Source organism: Schistocerca serialis, chromosome 2, assembly GCF_023864345.2.
Source record: "Schistocerca serialis cubense isolate TAMUIC-IGC-003099 chromosome 2, iqSchSeri2.2, whole genome shotgun sequence".
Lineage (NCBI taxonomy): Eukaryota > Metazoa > Arthropoda > Insecta > Orthoptera > Acrididae > Schistocerca > Schistocerca serialis.
The window spans coordinates 1,071,506,571-1,071,519,829 of NC_064639.1; the positions used below are offsets into that span (position 1 = coordinate 1,071,506,571).

Sequence of the window (13,259 nt, forward strand, 5' to 3'; positions counted from 1 at the left end):
TAAAACTTAATCTGGGCAATGTTTGCACTTGCAGCCGATGACTGCATTTCCTGTGCGTCTATATGGCAGCGCTGAGTAGCAGTGTGTGGAAACGAAAGACAGGGACGGACGTAAAGCAATCAGTACGAATAAGAAAGTATGCAGAGCCTCTGGTAGCTCAGTTGGTAGAGCGGTGGACTGTAGTGGAAGATTCACAGTTATCCATAGGTCGCTGGTTCAAATCCGGCCCAGAGGACTGTTTTTCTAATCTCAGGAGCAAAGAGGCTCCAGAGCATGCCCACTCGGTCAGAACCTCCCTATGTTTTAAACCTATTTTAAAGGAAATTCATTTGCTCAGCTTCTAGTAGCTAGTTGATAATCATGGGATTCTTAGCCTTCGTAGGATAATGATATTTCTTCGAATTATAGTAAAATTGCTTGCTCTTACAGGCATTACTCGTTTAATGTGCTATATAGGTCACATAGTCGCACCAATATTCAGCCGTTTCATAGACATCTCGTTTTTAATACAAACGTAGAAACTACACCCCTGAGCCAATCGCTGTTACTTCCTCGGCGAGAAACGCTTATTACAGAAAATTTAGACTAAACGAAGGTTCCACCGAGATTCGAACTCGGATCGCTGGATTCAGAGTCCAGAGTGCTAACCGTTACACCATGGAACCAGACAGGAGAATGGGACTCGTAAATACACTTAGCAGTGTTCTGACGTACTTCAGACACTTCCTACTTGCATTTTTTAACATAATTTACACGATCGAGCATTATAAAACTTAATCTGGGCAATGTTTGCACTTGCAGCCGATGACTGCATTTCCTGTGCGTCTATATGGCAGCGCTGAGTAGCAGTGTGTGGAAACGAAAGACAGGGACGGACGTAAAGCAATCAGTACGAATAAGAAAGTATGCAGAGCCTCTGGTAGCTCAGTTGGTAGAGCGGTGGACTGTAGTGGAAGATTCGCAGTTATCCATAGGTCGCTGGTTCAAATCCGGCCCAGAGGACTGTTTTTCTAATCTCAGGAGCAAAGAGGCTCCAGAGCATGCCCACTCGGTCAGAACCTCCCTATGTTTTAAACCTATTTTAAAGGAAATTCATTTGCTCAGCTTCTAGTAGCTAGTTGATAATCATGGGATTCTTAGCCTTCGTAGGATAATGATATTTCTTCGAATTATAGTAAAATTGCTTGCTCTTACAGGCATTACTCGTTTAATGTGCTATATAGGTCACATAGTCGCACCAATATTCAGCCGTTTCATAGACATCTCGTTTTTAATACAAACGTAGAAACTACACCCCTGAGCCTATCGCTGTTACTTCCTCGGCGAGAAACGCTTATTACAGAAAATTTAGACTAAACGAAGGTTCCACCGAGATTCGAACTCGGATCGCTGGATTCAGAGTCCAGAGTGCTAACCGTTACACCATGGAACCAGACAGGACAATGGGACTCGTAAATACACTTAGCAGTGTTCTGACGTACTTCAGACACTTCCTACTTGCATTTGTTAACATAATTTACACGATCGAGCATTATAAAACTTAATCTGGGCAATGTTTGCACTTGCAGCCGATGACTGCATTTCCTGTGCGTCTATATGGCAGCGCTGAGTAGCAGTGTGTGGAAACGAAAGACAGGGACGGACGTAAAGCAATCAGTACGAATAAGAAAGTATGCAGAGCCTCTGGTAGCTCAGTTGGTAGAGCGGTGGACTGTAGTGGAAGATTCACAGTTATCCATAGGTCGCTGGTTCAAATCCGGCCCAGAGGACTGTTTTTCTAATCTCAGGAGCAAAGAGGCTCCAGAGCATGCCCACTCGGTCAGAACCTCCCTATGTTTTAAACCTATTTTAAAGGAAATTCATTTGCTCAGCTTCTAGTAGCTAGTTGATAATCATGGGATTCTTAGCCTTCGTAGGATAATGATATTTCTTCGAATTATAGTAAAATTGCTTGCTCTTACAGGCATTACTCGTTTAATGTGCTATATAGGTCACATAGTCGCACCAATATTCAGCCGTTTCATAGACATCTCGTTTTTAATACAAACGTAGAAACTACACCCCTGAGCCTATCGCTGTTACTTCCTCGGCGAGAAACGCTTATTACAGAAAATTTAGACTAAACGAAGGTTCCACCGAGATTCGAACTCGGATCGCTGGATTCAGAGTCCAGAGTGCTAACCGTTACACCATGGAACCAGACAGGAGAATGGGACTCGTAAATACACTTAGCAGTGTTCTGACGTACTTCAGACACTTCCTACTTGCATTTTTTAACATAATTTACACGATCGAGCATTATAAAACTTAATCTGGGCAATGTTTGCACTTGCAGCCGATGACTGCATTTCCTGTGCGTCTATATGGCAGCGCTGAGTAGCAGTGTGTGGAAACGAAAGACAGGGACGGACGTAAAGCAATCAGTACGAATAAGAAAGTATGCAGAGCCTCTGGTAGCTCAGTTGGTAGAGCGGTGGACTGTAGTGGAAGATTCGCAGTTATCCATAGGTCGCTGGTTCAAATCCGGCCCAGAGGACTGTTTTTCTAATCTCAGGAGCAAAGAGGCTTCAGAGCATGCCCACTCGGTCAGAACCTCCCTATGTTTTAAACCTATTTTAAAGGAAATTCATTTGCTCAGCTTCTAGTAGCTAGTTGATAATCATGGGATTCTTAGCCTTCGTAGGATAATGATATTTCTTCGAATTATAGTAAAATTGCTTGCTCTTACAGGCATTACTCGTTTAATGTGCTATATAGGTCACATAGTCGCACCAATATTCAGCCGTTTCATAGACATCTCGTTTTTAATACAAACGTAGAAACTACACCCCTGAGCCTATCGCTGTTACTTCCTCGGCGAGAAACGCTTATTACAGAAAATTTAGACTAAACGAAGGTTCCACCGAGATTCGAACTCGGATCGCTGGATTCAGAGTCCAGAGTGCTAACCGTTACACCATGGAACCAGACAGGAGAATGGGACTCGTAAATACACTTAGCAGTGTTCTGACGTACTTCAGACACTTCCTACTTGCATTTTTTAACATAATTTACACGATCGAGCATTATAAAACTTAATCTGGGCAATGTTTGCACTTGCAGCCGATGACTGCATTTCCTGTGCGTCTATATGGCAGCGCTGAGTAGCAGTGTGTGGAAACGAAAGACAGGGACGGACGTAAAGCAATCAGTACGAATAAGAAAGTATGCAGAGCCTCTGGTAGCTCAGTTGGTAGAGCGGTGGACTGTAGTGGAAGATTCACAGTTATCCATAGGTCGCTGGTTCAAATCCGGCCCAGAGGACTGTTTTTCTAATCTCAGGAGCAAAGAGGCTCCAGAGCATGCCCACTCGGTCAGAACCTCCCTATGTTTTAAACCTATTTTAAAGGAAATTCATTTGCTCAGCTTCTAGTAGCTAGTTGATAATCATGGGATTCTTAGCCTTCGTAGGATAATGATATTTCTTCGAATTATAGTAAAATTGCTTGCTCTTACAGGCATTACTCGTTTAATGTGCTATATAGGTCACATAGTCGCACCAATATTCAGCCGTTTCATAGACATCTCGTTTTTAATACAAACGTAGAAACTACACCCCTGAGCCTATCGCTGTTACTTCCTCGGCGAGAAACGCTTATTACAGAAAATTTAGACTAAACGAAGGTTCCACCGAGATTCGAACTCGGATCGCTGGATTCAGAGTCCAGAGTGCTAACCGTTACACCATGGAACCAGACAGGAGAATGGGACTCGTAAATACACTTAGCAGTGTTCTGACGTACTTCAGACACTTCCTACTTGCATTTTTTAACATAATTTACACGATCGAGCATTATAAAACTTAATCTGGGCAATGTTTGCACTTGCAGCCGATGACTGCATTTCCTGTGCGTCTATATGGCAGCGCTGAGTAGCAGTGTGTGGAAACGAAAGACAGGGACGGACGTAAAGCAATCAGTACGAATAAGAAAGTATGCAGAGCCTCTGGTAGCTCAGTTGGCGCAGTCTGCCTGCAGCGGCCGTGGCGTGCGGTTGTCTGTGCTTCGCGCTGCGGCTGGCTTGTTTACTTCTGCGGGGTAAGTCGCTCGCTAGCAGCGGTTATTCTTGCGTTTGTGGAATGACGTTGATAATTCAGTGATGGCACATACTATGAGGAAAGACACCTTGAAGTTAACGTTCGATAACACGTTTGCCCGACCAACATCCTTCGAAATCGAGGATTTCCTCGAAGAAGTGATGAAAATTGGCCTCGATGAGATTATCGGTATACATTTGTCGATTCTGTCTAGCATCGTTTATATCAAGATGAGAGATGCCGAGTTTTGTGACAAACTAGTTGACTCCTTTAGTTCTGGTTTGAAGTTTAAGCATAGTGATGGCAATGTGGGTGTGGTTACTGTTTCTCACGCCGGGCTTGGACTTCGAACAATTCGCATTTTTGAACTACCGTTTGAGGTCCCAGCAGAACAGATCAACGTTGCGATATCGCCGTATGGCAAAGTTTTGAGCAACTTTGCAGAACGTTGGTCTCCGGCGCATAAGTATCCGGTACTGAATGGCGTCAGGCAGCTTAAAGTTGACTTGCAACGACATATCCCGTCGTACGTCACGGTTTGTGGGTACCGTGCCGTCGTAATGTATGATGGCCAACCTAGAACATGTGCCAGATGTAACTCGACGGGACATGTTCGTGCGGAATGTTTACAGCGTCGTGTAGTTCAACTGCCAACCGGAGAGAGTGTTAGCCCTCCCGCGATGTCAACATTACAGCCATCGTACGTGTCGGTTGCCCGCGGTGAGCCGTCAATACAACCGATTCGCGATAAACCTGCCGGACCCAGTTCCGTCGTTAATGTGACGTCTCCGGACACGCCAGTCGCGTCCGAGATGGCTGCTTCTGAAACACATGAAACTAACAGGACCAGTGAGATGGCGGTGGACCAGCCCTCACGGGGTGCCGAGTTGGTGGAGGTGTCCATGGCTCCTGCTCCCATGTCTGAACGAGTCGCTGAAACGACGCCCAACTCCGACACAGTAATACGTGGTAATCGATCTCCGAAGAAAAATAAAAAGCGGAGGATGGCTCACCAAGGTGCGGAAGATACAGCACCGAGCTTGCGGGGAAAGGCTAAATTAATCGGTCAGAATTTAAAAGAAGGGCCCGCAGACGCTGCCGCCTCGCCTTCGCGCTCGCGGGACACAACACGATCAGACGACACCATGTCGGAGACTCCCACGATGTACGACAGCGGACCAGATGAGACGCCAACTCAGCAAACTGAGCCACAGAATACGAATCCACCAGTTTCTGAGCCAGTAGGCACCCTTTGCTCTCCCAATTGGGCGGACGAGTTTGAAACGAACGAAGCTGATGTAGAGATGCAGGAGGATTCCACACCCTCGACCGGCTCCTTGCCCCCCGTATCAGCGGTTGATGGACACAACGTCCACGTGGCCATGGCTACTCCAACGACCGACACGGTCAGCGCCTCCAATTGAAGGCTGTATGACGCACCCTATCGTTTGCTCCTTTCGTACCAAACATCTATGACCACCTTGCAGGCCTACAAGATCCTGACTCTCAATATCCATAAGATACGCAGTGATTTGAATCTGAAGAACTTACAAGACTTGTTATACGCAGCCGACATCGATATAGCCATGCTTCAGGAAGTGAGTGAGATCAGGTTAGACCACATAGCAGGGTATAACGCTTTCGTGAACCCTGGCAACGGTTTCGAACTTGGAACAGCATTACTGATAAAAGAAGGGATCATTGCAAATTGTGAGGCCAAACTGGTGACCGGCAGAGGGATAGCAGTCACTGTCAATAACATCAGACTGATTAATATTTACGCACCTTCTGGGTCCAGTAATAGGCAACACCGTGCAGAATTTTTTCGCCACGAGATCCTTCCGCTCTTCGGGACCAACTACAGTGATGTCATTTTTGGCGGCGATTTCAATTGTGTGCTTCGTCAAATCGATCAAACTCCTCACTTTAATCGGTGTGTCGAATTAGAACAGATCATTCAAGACCTCCGCTTCACTGACACTTGGACGCACATGCACGGAGTGGAAGTGGGTTTTACGCATGTTACCAATCATTCGGCAAGTAGGTTAGATAGAATTTACATATCGCGTAATTTAACGCAACACCTGCTACACACCGAAATATGGCCAACTGTATTTTCCGACCATGCTGCCTATATCTGCACCGTCAACATGCAAAAACAGGAAACATACCGGGGTCGAGGGTTATGGAAGTTCAACATCGCACATTTGCATGATCCTGCATGTCGAGAAGCCTTCCTGTCCACCTGGACGGCATGTGAACGCAAATTCAGATCCTACAACTCCGCGATCGAGTGGTGGCTCAAATGCGCCAAACCACAAATTAGGAAAACTTTAATGTTTTACTCCCGTCAGAAAAGTCTGTGGCACAAACGGACCATGGAATTTTACTTTCAGTGTCTTCGGGAGTTGTATAAATTTGACGCGACCGTTATCGGCAATTTTGCAAAGATCAAAAGAATTCAGGCGAAACTTTTAACGCTGCAACGGAAACAGTTGGAAGGTTTTCAAATTCGGGCGCGAGTTCCTAAGACGGTGCAAGAAGAAGAGGCTGCCATGTATCACATGTTACGTGAAAGTCGACGAGGCAGTCGGAAAATCATTACACACATCCGAACCAGCACCGGGGCAATAGTTACTAAACAAAGTGACATTATGCGTGCGATTGAAGAGTACTATCGAGACCTGATGTCCAATAAAATGACAGATGATACCGTGTTTGCGGAGTTTGCGACAAATTTATCACGGAAACTCAGCCCCACAGAGGCGACTCAGCTGATGACAGAGGTGACAGAAGACGAATTAACAGACGTTATCCTAAGGAGTCCGAAGAATAAATCTCCTGGTTGCGATGGAATACCTGCAGAAGTATATCAAACCTTCTGGCCGCAGATGAAATCGAAACTCCTTGCAATATGTAAAGAACTAATGAACCCACAAAACGTTATTCCGCAGGAATTTCGACAAGGAATTGTTGTCTTACTGCCCAAGACCCCGTGCAGTAACGACCTCACTAACCTGCGACCTCTCACGTTATTAAATAGTGATTATAAACTATTCGCCCGTGTTCTGAGCCAACGGCTCAAAACTGTCATGACCACAATCACAGGACAGTATCAAACGAGTGTCGGTAGAGATAGATCTATTTACCACACGCTCACGGATTACAGAGATGTCATTGCCGTAGCGGAGGCTTGCAAGTTAAAATGCGCCCTCGTCATGATAGACTTTGCAAAAGCGTTCGACAGGGTGAGCCATCGTTTCCTTTTCCGCGTCATGCAGGAGTTGGGGTTTCCGCACCAGTTCACCCAAGTACTCGACAATCTGATCCGTAATAGTACGTCGCGAATTCAAATTAATGGTCGCCTCAGTGACGCTATTGATATCGAGTGTTCGGTGAGGCAAGGCTGTCCGATGTCGATGGCTCTCTTTGCCATCGCCATAGAACCTCTGCTCGCTACGCTAATGGCACATTTGCAGGGATTGGAAATCAATAGCCAGAAGATTGTGTGCCGTGCGTACGCAGATGATGTCGGCTTTCTTGTCGTGAACGCGCAAGAAGTGCGGTCCTCACTTCAAATACTTCAACGATATGAGGCGGTATCTGGGGCGAAGGTGAACTGGCAAAAATCCGGACTCATGAATGTCGGACGGGGAATAAATCTAGCCAATCATACCCGATTACGAGAAATTACCAGTATAAAGTGCTTAGGACTTGAGTTTCGGCGGAAGATACAGAATACCATTGCTGTTAATTATAGAGCTTTACTTCATAAAGTTAGGGCATGTGTACAACTGCATAGCATGAGGAAACTGAATGCTCTCCAAAAAATTGAACTGGTCAACACTTATATCCTCTCGAAGATTAACTATGTAGCCAAAGTGTTGCCTCTTCCCAGTGGCATTGCACATAGAATGCTGTCTGCCCTGGGCCATTTTGTGACCAGAGGCAATATCTTCAAAGTTAAATATGTTACGTTGACGCTCCCTCCTCGGAAGGGCGGATTGCACCTCACAGATGTCTATAAAAAGGCGCAGGCGCTCTATCTAAGCAGTATGTATAAGCTATGGACAAAATCTCCACACTGTCTCACTGCTCACCTTCTCAACGAAATCTCCCCAGCGAACCTCAACCCCCCGATTGATGTACATCATATTCCACACGACCTTTATCATTTAAAATACTTCCTGCTAGAATATAGTTATGCTCGAACAAGAATTCCGGCGAAGGAAATAACGGTGGTGAAGCAACTTTATAAGACTTTGATCGAGTCCACCTCCAGGAATAACATCGAAGACAAATATACAGCTCACAATTGGCGGGTGATTTGGGATAATATTCATTCACGCCATTTACCGTCTCACGTGCGAGCGTCTTGGTATCTCACGGTGAATCGCAAAATAGCTACCAATGCCAGACTCCATTCCATTCATCTGGCCGATTCACCCTTATGCAACACTTGCCAGGTACAAGATAGCGAGGAACACCGATTTGTCTGCGAAAAAGTGCGAGATGTTTGGGCGGTCATACGACAGTTGTTGGCGAGCATCACTAGAACATGCCCCGCGACCATAACGCCAGCTGACTTCCTCACTCCGGAGGTAGTGCCTTACCCGCAGACCAAAAGAAATTCAGTAAACTGGCTTAAAGGCCACACAGTTTACTATCTTTTCAATGTGAACGAAACGAGTAAAGAAGACTTTCTCCTGTATTTAATGCTACAGCACCACCGACTACAGAAGAATAAAAACTATAAAGCTCATTTTGCAAACTTTTTAAGTCACACGATCATTTCACAGCCAATATAGGATGGAGTGCTTAAAGCCATTTCTTCCAACATGGTGGATTCCACTCTTCCTTCGGACGCCCGAAGTGAAGACCAAAGAAGTAAGTGCGGGACAGACTAATTTACGAGTGCGTCACTTGGATCATTCGTCACGTTCAGCAATTAACAGCATGTTTGTAGTAGCGCGTTCCGTATCATTGGCGGATGCCCTGCACAGAACTGCGTTTCCTAGTTTCTTAATTGTAACAGTCGATCCGATGGAGAGAAACAACGATAGAAGACTTTTAATTTATATTTTTCATTCAATACTAACTCTGATTGTGGGGTGAGACGCACTCATGCGGTGCAAAGTGCACGGATTCCCGGCTCTCCTGAATACATATGAAAATGGACAACTTCATTTACACTGCAAATGGATGCAACATTTCGTCTCCGGACTAATTTCTGTTTTTATGTTACTGGCGGCGGAGTCAAGCCGCAGCATTTCTTCAGTGCGCCGATGAGGTAGGGTGCCGTGGTGACAGTTACGGTGGGAGACAAGATGGCCAGGCCTCAGATTGCATGACCCCTGCCCTCCTTGCCTCTCCCTGCCTGATACCACATAAAGCACAAAAAAAAAAAAAATATATATAAAAAAAATAAAAAAATAAAAAAAAATAAAAAAATGGATAAGGCAAAACAAAAAAAGTCGTAAAAAAAAAGTGAAAAAAAAAATGGATAAGGCGTCGGACTTCGGATCCGAAGATTGCAGGTTCGACTCCTGTCACGGAAAAAAAAAACAAAAAAAAAAGTCGTAGAGCAAAAATAAAAAAAAAAAAAAAAAAAAAAAGTGGCTAGGACACCTGGCTTTCACCCAGGAGGCCAATGTAAAAAAAAAAAAAAAAAAAAAATGTGGTTAAGGCGTCTGACTAAACTCATCTGAAAAAAAAAAAAAAAAAAAAAAAAAAAAAGTGGCTAGGATACCTGGCTTTCACCCAGGAGGCCCGGGTTCGATTCCCGGTACCGGAAAAAAAATAAAAAAAAAAAAAAAAATAAAAAAAAAAAGTTGGTAGAGCGGTGGACTGTAGTGGAAGATTCACAGTTATCCATAGGTCGCTGGTTCAAATCCGGCCCAGAGGACTGTTTTTCTAATCTCAGGAGCAAAGAGGCTCCAGAGCATGCCCACTCGGTCAGAACCTCCCTATGTTTTAAACCTATTTTAAAGGAAATTCATTTGCTCAGCTTCTAGTAGCTAGTTGATAATCATGGGATTCTTAGCCTTCGTAGGATAATGATATTTCTTCGAATTATAGTAAAATTGCTTGCTCTTACAGGCATTACTCGTTTAATGTGCTATATAGGTCACATAGTCGCACCAATATTCAGCCGTTTCATAGTCATCTCGTTTTTAATACAAACGTAGAAACTACACCCCTGAGCCTATCGCTGTTACTTCCTCGGCGAGAAACGCTTATTACAGAAAATTTAGACTAAACGAAGGTTCCACCGAGATTCGAACTCGGATCGCTGGATTCAGAGTCCAGAGTGCTAACCGTTACACCATGGAACCAGACAGGAGAATGGGACTCGTAAATACACTTAGCAGTGTTCTGACGTACTTCAGACACTTCCTACTTGCATTTTTTAACATAATTGACACGATCGAGCATTATAAAACTTAATCTGGGCAATGTTTGCACTTGCAGCCGATGACTGCATTTCCTGTGCGTCTATATGGCAGCGCTGAGTAGCAGTGTGTGGAAACGAAAGACAGGGACGGACGTAAAGCAATCAGTACGAATAAGAAAGTATGCAGAGCCTCTGGTAGCTCAGTTGGTAGAGCGGTGGACTGTAGTGGAAGATTCACAGTTATCCATAGGTCGCTGGTTCAAATCCGGCCCAGAGGACTGTTTTTCTAATCTCAGGAGCAAAGAGGCTCCAGAGCATGCCCACTCGGTCAGAACCTCCCTATGTTTTAAACCTATTTTAAAGGAAATTCATTTGCTCAGCTTCTAGTAGCTAGTTGATAATCATGGGATTCTTAGCCTTCGTAGGATAATGATATTTCTTCGAATTATAGTAAAATTGCTTGCTCTTACAGGCATTACTCGTTTAATGTGCTATATAGGTCACATAGTCGCACCAATATTCAGCCGTTTCATAGACATCTCGTTTTTAATACAAACGTAGAAACTACACCCCTGAGCCTATCGCTGTTACTTCCTCGGCGAGAAACGCTTATTACAGAAAATTTAGACTAAACGAAGGTTCCACCGAGATTCGAACTCGGATCGCTGGATTCTGAGTCCAGAGTGCTAACCGTTACACCATGGAACCAGACAGGAGAATGGGACTCGTAAATACACTTAGCAGTGTTCTGACGTACTTCAGACACTTCCTACTTGCATTTTTTAACATAATTGACACGATCGAGCATTATAAAACTTAATCTGGGCAATGTTTGCACTTGCAGCCGATGACTGCATTTCCTGTGCGTCTATATGGCAGCGCTGAGTAGCAGTGTGTGGAAACGAAAGACAGGGACGGAAGTAAAGCAATCAGTACGAATAAGAAAGTATGCAGAGCCTCTGGTAGCTCAGTTGGTAGAGCGTTGGACTGTAGTGGAAGATTCACAATTATCCATAGGTCGCTGGTTCAAATCCGGCCCAGAGGACTGTTTTTCTAATCTCAGGAGCAAAGAGGCTCCAGAGCATGCCCACTCGGTCAGAACCTCCCTATGTTTTAAACCTATTTTAAAGGAAATTCATTTGCTCAGCTTCTAGTAGCTAGTTGATAATCATGGGATTCTTAGCCTTCGTAGGATAATGATATTTCTTCGAATTATAGTGAAATTGCTTGCTCTTACAGGCATTACTCGTTTAATGTGCTATATAGGTCACATAGTCGCACCAATATTCAGCCGTTTCATAGACATCTCGTTTTTAATACAAACGTAGAAACTACACCCCTGAGCCTATCGCTGTTACTTCCTCGGCGAGAAACGCTTATTACAGAAAATTTAGACTAAACGAAGGTTCCACCGAGATTCGAACTCGGATCGCTGGATTCAGAGTCCAGAGTGCTAACCGTTACACCATGGAACCAGACAGGAGAATGGGACTCGTAAATACACTTAGCAGTGTTCTGACGTACTTCAGACACTTCCTACTTGCATTTTTTAACATAATTGACACGATCGAGCATTATAAAACTTAATCTGGGCAATGTTTGCACTTGCAGCCGATGACTGCATTTCCTGTGCGTCTATATGGCAGCGCTGAGTAGCAGTGTGTGGAAACGAAAGACAGGGACGGACGTAAAGCAATCAGTACGAATAAGAAAGTATGCAGAGCCTCTGGTAGCTCAGTTGGTAGAGCGGTGGACTGTAGTGGAAGATTCACAGTTATCCATAGGTCGCTGGTTCAAATCCGGCCCAGAGGACTGTTTTTCTAATCTCAGGAGCAAAGAGGCTCCAGAGCATGCCCACTCGGTCAGAACCTCCCTATGTTTTAAACCTATTTTAAAGGAAATTCATTTGCTCAGCTTCTAGTAGCTAGTTGATAATCATGGGATTCTTAGCCATCGTAGGATAATGATATTTCTTCGAATTATAGTAAAATTGCTTGCTCTTACAGGCATTACTCGTTTAATGTGCTATATAGGTCACATAGTCGCACCAATATTCAGCCGTTTCATAGACATCTCGTTTTTAATACAAACGTAGAAACTACACCCCTGAGCCTATCGCTGTTACTTCCTCGGCGAGAAACGCTTATTACAGAAAATTTAGACTAAACGAAGGTTCCACCGAGATTCGAACTCGGATCGCTGGATTCAGAGTCCAGAGTGCTAACCGTTACACCATGGAACCAGACAGGAGAATGGGACTCGTAAATACACTTAGCAGTGTTCTGACGTACTTCAGACACTTCCTACTTGCATTTTTTAACATAATTGACACGATCGAGCATTATAAAACTTAATCTGGGCAATGTTTGCAGTTGCAGCCGATGACTGCATTTCCTGTGCGTCTATATGGCAGCGCTGAGTAGCAGTGTGTGGAAACGAAAGACAGGGACGGACGTAAAGCAATCAGTACGAATAAGAAAGTATGCAGAGCCTCTGGTAGCTCAGTTGGTAGAGCGGTGGACTGTAGTGGAAGATTCACAGTTATCCATAGGTCGCTGGTTCAAATCCGGCCCAGAGGACTGTTTTTCTAATCTCAGGAGTAAAGAGGCTCCAGAGCATGCCCACTCGGTCAGAACCTCCCTATGTTTTAAACCTATTTTAAAGGAAATTCATTTGCTCAGCTTCTAGTAGCTAGTTGATAATCATGGGATTCTTAGCCTTCGTAGGATAATGATATTTCTTCGAATTATAGTAAAATTGCTTGCTCTTACAGGCATTACTCGTTTAATG

At 44.4% G+C, this 13,259-nt stretch overlaps 18 non-coding genes across 18 annotated transcripts; 9 read left to right on the forward strand and 9 right to left on the reverse strand.

Moving 5' to 3' along the window:
* The first annotated feature begins 146 nt into the window (after nucleotides 1-146).
* On the forward strand, nucleotides 147-235 carry Trnay-gua (transfer RNA tyrosine (anticodon GUA)). The gene is given in 2 exon segments: nucleotides 147-183; nucleotides 200-235. It is a non-coding gene; the product is annotated as a tRNA-Tyr (tRNA).
* Nucleotides 236-593: 358 nt separating this feature from the next.
* Trnaq-cug (transfer RNA glutamine (anticodon CUG)) lies at nucleotides 594-665 on the reverse strand. Its single transcript has one exon. It is a non-coding gene; the product is annotated as a tRNA-Gln (tRNA).
* A 248-nt stretch (nucleotides 666-913) lies between these two features.
* Trnay-gua (transfer RNA tyrosine (anticodon GUA)) lies at nucleotides 914-1,002 on the forward strand. The gene is given in 2 exon segments: nucleotides 914-950; nucleotides 967-1,002. It is a non-coding gene; the product is annotated as a tRNA-Tyr (tRNA).
* Nucleotides 1,003-1,360: 358 nt separating this feature from the next.
* Nucleotides 1,361-1,432, reverse strand: Trnaq-cug (transfer RNA glutamine (anticodon CUG)). Its single transcript has one exon. It is a non-coding gene; the product is annotated as a tRNA-Gln (tRNA).
* Nucleotides 1,433-1,680: 248 nt separating this feature from the next.
* Trnay-gua (transfer RNA tyrosine (anticodon GUA)) lies at nucleotides 1,681-1,769 on the forward strand. The gene is given in 2 exon segments: nucleotides 1,681-1,717; nucleotides 1,734-1,769. It is a non-coding gene; the product is annotated as a tRNA-Tyr (tRNA).
* Nucleotides 1,770-2,127: 358 nt separating this feature from the next.
* On the reverse strand, nucleotides 2,128-2,199 carry Trnaq-cug (transfer RNA glutamine (anticodon CUG)). Its single transcript has one exon. It is a non-coding gene; the product is annotated as a tRNA-Gln (tRNA).
* A 248-nt stretch (nucleotides 2,200-2,447) lies between these two features.
* On the forward strand, nucleotides 2,448-2,536 carry Trnay-gua (transfer RNA tyrosine (anticodon GUA)). The gene is given in 2 exon segments: nucleotides 2,448-2,484; nucleotides 2,501-2,536. It is a non-coding gene; the product is annotated as a tRNA-Tyr (tRNA).
* Nucleotides 2,537-2,894: 358 nt separating this feature from the next.
* Trnaq-cug (transfer RNA glutamine (anticodon CUG)) lies at nucleotides 2,895-2,966 on the reverse strand. Its single transcript has one exon. It is a non-coding gene; the product is annotated as a tRNA-Gln (tRNA).
* Nucleotides 2,967-3,214: 248 nt separating this feature from the next.
* Trnay-gua (transfer RNA tyrosine (anticodon GUA)) lies at nucleotides 3,215-3,303 on the forward strand. The gene is given in 2 exon segments: nucleotides 3,215-3,251; nucleotides 3,268-3,303. It is a non-coding gene; the product is annotated as a tRNA-Tyr (tRNA).
* A 358-nt stretch (nucleotides 3,304-3,661) lies between these two features.
* Trnaq-cug (transfer RNA glutamine (anticodon CUG)) lies at nucleotides 3,662-3,733 on the reverse strand. Its single transcript has one exon. It is a non-coding gene; the product is annotated as a tRNA-Gln (tRNA).
* A 6,605-nt stretch (nucleotides 3,734-10,338) lies between these two features.
* Trnaq-cug (transfer RNA glutamine (anticodon CUG)) lies at nucleotides 10,339-10,410 on the reverse strand. The gene has a single exon. It is a non-coding gene; the product is annotated as a tRNA-Gln (tRNA).
* A 248-nt stretch (nucleotides 10,411-10,658) lies between these two features.
* Trnay-gua (transfer RNA tyrosine (anticodon GUA)) lies at nucleotides 10,659-10,747 on the forward strand. Its single transcript is given in 2 exon segments — nucleotides 10,659-10,695; nucleotides 10,712-10,747. It is a non-coding gene; the product is annotated as a tRNA-Tyr (tRNA).
* Nucleotides 10,748-11,105: 358 nt separating this feature from the next.
* Trnal-cag (transfer RNA leucine (anticodon CAG)) lies at nucleotides 11,106-11,177 on the reverse strand. The gene has a single exon. It is a non-coding gene; the product is annotated as a tRNA-Leu (tRNA).
* A 248-nt stretch (nucleotides 11,178-11,425) lies between these two features.
* Nucleotides 11,426-11,514, forward strand: Trnay-gua (transfer RNA tyrosine (anticodon GUA)). The gene is given in 2 exon segments: nucleotides 11,426-11,462; nucleotides 11,479-11,514. It is a non-coding gene; the product is annotated as a tRNA-Tyr (tRNA).
* A 358-nt stretch (nucleotides 11,515-11,872) lies between these two features.
* Trnaq-cug (transfer RNA glutamine (anticodon CUG)) lies at nucleotides 11,873-11,944 on the reverse strand. Its single transcript has one exon. It is a non-coding gene; the product is annotated as a tRNA-Gln (tRNA).
* Nucleotides 11,945-12,192: 248 nt separating this feature from the next.
* Trnay-gua (transfer RNA tyrosine (anticodon GUA)) lies at nucleotides 12,193-12,281 on the forward strand. The gene is given in 2 exon segments: nucleotides 12,193-12,229; nucleotides 12,246-12,281. It is a non-coding gene; the product is annotated as a tRNA-Tyr (tRNA).
* Nucleotides 12,282-12,639: 358 nt separating this feature from the next.
* On the reverse strand, nucleotides 12,640-12,711 carry Trnaq-cug (transfer RNA glutamine (anticodon CUG)). The gene has a single exon. It is a non-coding gene; the product is annotated as a tRNA-Gln (tRNA).
* Nucleotides 12,712-12,959: 248 nt separating this feature from the next.
* Nucleotides 12,960-13,048, forward strand: Trnay-gua (transfer RNA tyrosine (anticodon GUA)). The gene is given in 2 exon segments: nucleotides 12,960-12,996; nucleotides 13,013-13,048. It is a non-coding gene; the product is annotated as a tRNA-Tyr (tRNA).
* The last annotated feature ends 211 nt before the right edge of the window (nucleotides 13,049-13,259 follow it).